At 51.6% G+C, this 5,000-nt stretch overlaps 1 non-coding gene across 1 annotated transcript in view; it reads right to left on the reverse strand.

Annotated features, from left to right (window-relative positions):
* The window catches only part of LOC126432070 (small subunit ribosomal RNA), a 1,908-nt gene extending 1,229 nt beyond the window's left edge, over nt 1–679 (reverse strand). Inside the window, exon 1 of the ribosomal RNA XR_007577856.1 lies at nt 1–679. This exon is cut by the window's left edge and continues 1,229 nt beyond it. This is a non-coding gene — a ribosomal RNA (small subunit ribosomal RNA).
* Nucleotides 680–5,000: the final 4,321 nt, after the last annotated feature.

The following is a 5,000-nucleotide window of genomic DNA, read 5'->3' on the forward strand; positions in this document are numbered from 1 at the left end:
GTGAACCAACAGCGTGGGACACAAATCCAACTACGAGCTTTTTAACCGCAACAACTTTAATATACGCTATTGGAGCTGGAATTACCGCGGCTGCTGGCACCAGACTTGCCCTCCAATAGATACTCGTTAAAGGATTTAAAGTGTACTCATTCCGATTACGGGGCCTCGGATGAGTCCCGTATCGTTATTTTTCGTCACTACCTCCCCGTGCCGGGAGTGGGTAATTTGCGCGCCTGCTGCCTTCCTTGGATGTGGTAGCCGTTTCTCAGGCTCCCTCTCCGGAATCGAACCCTGATTCCCCGTTACCCGTTACAACCATGGTAGGCGCAGAACCTACCATCGACAGTTGATAAGGCAGACATTTGAAAGATGCGTCGCCGGTACGAGGACCGTGCGATCAGCCCAAAGTTATTCAGAGTCACCAAGGCAAACGGACCGGACGAGCCGACCGATTGGTTTTGATCTAATAAAAGCGTCCCTTCCATCTCTGGTCGGGACTCTGTTTGCATGTATTAGCTCTAGAATTACCACAGTTATCCAAGTAACGTGGGTACGATCTAAGGAACCATAACTGATTTAATGAGCCATTCGCGGTTTCACCTTAATGCGGCTTGTACTGAGACATGCATGGCTTAATCTTTGAGACAAGCATATGACTACTGGCAGGATCAACCAGGGAGCTGCGTCAACTAGAGCTGAGCAGCCGGCCGCCCGGGAGTGTGTCCCGGGGGCCCGCGCGAACACGCAAGCGTCCGCTCAATTATTCTGCAAACAGGAGGAGGCTGAGCTCCCCTGCACAACACACCTCGAAACCCTCTCAGGTCCCGGCGGCGCGCAGCGCCGTCCTAAGTACTTGGTCGGGTTCGAGAGAGGCGCAATCGCCCGGAGTTAGGCGAGTAGACGCTTTAGGTGCGACCACCCGTGCTCCCAACTGAGCTTGCCGCTGCCGACAGAGGCCCGGGAGCGTGCTGTCGTGGCATTGCCGGCGGGAGACAACACGCGCCACCTACGGTGACCGGCAGCTCCAACGCCAGCGCCACAGAAGGACAAAAGCCCCACTTGGGTGCCGAAGCGAACTCTCCCAGCACAGCGCACGCGCCAACACGTCCGCACAGCTGCGATACAAACCACCTGCGAGAACCGCTGGGGCGACCGAGCAGCAGACGGCGTCGCGGCGCCGAGCGCCGGGCGGCGGCGCATCCTCAGCGCACACAGTCCTCAATCGGACCAGCACACTGCAGATGGCCACCGCGCTTCGCACCGGGCCCGCGAGGACCTACTTTGGCCGCAAGGCGCCGCGAGCAGGGGGCGCCGGCGCGCAGCTGCGCCGCCTGCCGCGTCCGTCGGCCGGCGCGCCTGCCACTGGCCGCCCCCACCAGCCGGCTGTAGCGCGTGCGCCCACGCACCGCGCTGCCAGCACGCCGGGCGGCCCCCCCTCACCGGCCGGGGACGGTCCCACCCAGCCACCGCCGCGTATCGCCTCACACCCAGATCCCCTTTCGCGTTCGTGGGCATGGTGGGTCCCCTTTCACGTTCGTGGGCATGGTGGGTATCCCTGAAACAACCGGTTAATAGCTCGACCGATCGTCGCCAACACTGATTCACCTCTAGCGAGAACAACCGCACCACAACGGGTTACCTGTTGTTCATTTGCGTAACGTCACCAGCAAACGTAGACGTCCATCGCCATTTGCAACGAGTATTGCATGCCTGTGTCAGGTGTCACAACACACTACGTCTGCCCACATAGACGCAACAACATGTGCACGCCTCGAGAACACGTGGAAGGTAGCCCCCGTACGTATGCGGTGTCCATTGCGCGAACGACTGTCAGCCGGCCTCTGCAGGATGTCGCAGATGTGGAACGCGGTGCAACATGCTATCACGGTGTGTGAGAAGAGACGACTACGTCCGAATACACGCTCCACTACATCAACAGACTGCTCATGCTGATCGCCATCCAGGGCGTCCGTTCCTCCCACACGTCTGAATGGCGTACCACACTGCAATCCAGCTCTTATAGGGAGACGACACGTAGCTGCGTGCACAATATTTGGACTGTATGGTCTGCCGTTGCTAGGCGCAGTCGTCGTACGGTCACACATGTGCCACGATGTATCATTCAGTACATACGGACCAATGTGCAGTACAGTTTGTGGGTTTTGCGTACATCGGCGGACAGGTGACAGGCCGTACCACAACGTAGGCTGAGTACGTCGGCATGCGAAGGGCATTGAACATGCAAACTTCTCAACGACCAGCTTGCGAAGGCAGGGGGGAAGGGGGGGGGGGCATGTACGTCCTGCTGCTATCCACATTACAGTGTATAGCAGGAGCATGTGGAAAGTCAGCAACACCTGCAAGGTGTTTAACATGACGCGATACACAGGGGACCGGGCAGTGCGAATAGCGAACTATATTGCGAGGGTTGCGGTTAGGCAACACTACACTAATTTAACGAGTTGCATAACAATTACAGAGCAGGTTCAGCGACAACGTGCGTCAGGTTAAGGCGCAATATAGGTTAGGTTGAGGCACAATATAGGTTAGGTTAAGGCACAACATGGGTTACGTTAAGGCACAAATTGGGTTACGTTAAGGCACAACATGGGTTACGTTAAGGCACAACATGGGTTACGTTAAGGCACAAATTAGGTTACGTTAAGGCACAAATTAGGTTACGTTAAGGCACAAATTAGGTTACGTTAAGGCACAAATTAGGTTACGTTAAGGCACAAATTAGGTTACGTTAAGGCACAAATTAGGTTACGTTAAGGCACAAATTAGGTTACGTTAAGGCACAAATTAGGTTACGTTAAGGCACAAATTAGGTTACGTTAAGGCACAAATTAGGTTACGTTAAGGCACAAATTAGGTTACGTTAAGGCACAAATTAGGTTACGTTAAGGCACAAATTAGGTTACGTTAAGGCACAAATTAGGTTACGTTAAGGCACAAATTAGGTTACGTTAAGGCACAAATTAGGTTACGTTAAGGCACAAATTAGGTTACGTTAAGGCACAAATTAGGTTACGTTAAGGTACAATATGGGTTAGGTTAAGGTACAATATGGGTTAGGTTAAGGTACAATATGGGTTAGGTTAAGGTACAATATGGGTTAGGTTAAGGTACAATATGGGTTAGGTTAAGGCACAACGTAGGTTAGGTTAAGGCACAACATAGGTTAGGTTAAGGCACAACATAGGTTAGGTTAAGGCACAACATAGGTTAGGTTAAGGCACAACATAGGTTAGGTTAAGGCACAACATAGGTTAGGTTAAGGCACAACATAGGTTAGGTTAAGGCACAACATAGGTTAGGTTAAGGCACAACATAGGTTAGGTTAAGGCACAACATAGGTTAGGTTAAGGCACAACATAGGTTAGGTTAAGGCACAACGTAGGTTAGGTTAAGGCACAACGTAGGTTAGGTTAAGGCACAACGTAGGTTAGGTTAAGGCACAACGTAGGTTAGGTTAAGGCACAACGTAGGTTAGGTTAAGGCACAACGTAGGTTAGGTTAAGGCACAACGTAGGTTAGGTTAAGGCACAACGTAGGTTAGGTTAAGGCACAACGTAGGTTAGGTTAAGGCACAACGTAGGTTAGGTTAAGGCACAACGTAGGTTAGGTTAAGGCACAACGTAGGTTAGGTTAAGGCACAACGTAGGTTAGGTTAAGGCACAACGTAGGTTAGGTTAAGGCACAACATAGGTTAGGTTAAGGCACAACATAGGTTAGGTTAAGGCACAACATAGGTTAGGTTAAGGCACAACATAGGTTAGGTTAAGGCACAACATAGGTTAGGTTAAGGCACAACATAGGTTAGGTTAAGGCACAACATAGGTTAGGTTAAGGTACAACGTAGGTTAGGTGAAGGCGCAATGTAGGTTAGGTTAAGGTACGATATACCTTAGGTTAAGGTACAATATCGCTTAGGTTAAGGTACAATATAGCTTAGGTTAAGGTACACGTTGTAGGGAAAGGTGTATTTTGGGGGGGGAGGGGGCGGCAGGTTCGTTGATAGTGATTATCGTAAGTGCATGCCTGCGGGATCATCCGATTTGTCACGTCAGGATGCACTTGTGGCTCATGACAGGCGGCGCTCCGATTCCAAGGTTGTGGCAGATCTGTGTCTTTCATTCCTGCCATTGTTTGTGTACTGTGACAGGAGGCAGTATTGTGATGTTGGGTGCACCCCTGTGTAGGACATGTGTGGGTGTTCGTGGCTTAGCTGAGCAATGGCGGATGTCGGAAGGGTGGGATATTCTGTTTTCTGGGTGGACCTCCCGGTCTGGTTATGATAGTGTGGATTGTGTAATGTGGCGGAGAGGATGCACCGGATGTTCTTCCATGCTGGTGGTTAGATATTGTGTGTGTGCCTGTTAGAGGCAGAGAGTAGTGTGTGATAGTGTCTGGCTGACGTGTGGTTCTCATTGTGTGCAGAGTCTTTCAGCATGTATAGGGACGGTTGTATATATTATCTGTATTCTGATGGCTCTGCATCTATTACTAATCAGTGCCGTGTATACGGTTACTCTGGTTCCAGTCGAAACTGTTCTATCTCTGTACATTAGTGACACTGCGGCTCCACTATGTTGCCGCCCCTGTCGGCCGTTTCCCCCAGTGTGTGGCTAATGATTATCAGCAATCAGTCTATTAGTCAATACCGGTAGTGTGACGACGTGAAATGTCCGGGATGGGGGAAGCTACACGCTTCCCGTGGGTCAGGGCCTAGAAAGACTCTTCCCACGCAGGAGGCTCGGACTGTCATTACTCTTCCGAGAAATATATTTGCCCAGCGTTTTTTGCGACTGCGAGTGCGACGCGTACGAGTACCGACATGGATGGGGCGCTTCCTAGCTGATCGCTCAGCATCGGAGAAATATATTTGCCCAACGTTTTTTGCGACTGCGAGTGCAACGCCCAAGGGTACCGACGTGGATGGGGCGCTTCCTAGCTGATCGCTCGGCATGGGAATCCGTACAGTGAGCAATGCGATC

The sequence above is a fragment of the Schistocerca serialis genome, unplaced genomic scaffold (assembly GCF_023864345.2).
Source record: "Schistocerca serialis cubense isolate TAMUIC-IGC-003099 unplaced genomic scaffold, iqSchSeri2.2 HiC_scaffold_1121, whole genome shotgun sequence".
Classification (NCBI taxonomy): domain Eukaryota; kingdom Metazoa; phylum Arthropoda; class Insecta; order Orthoptera; family Acrididae; genus Schistocerca; species Schistocerca serialis.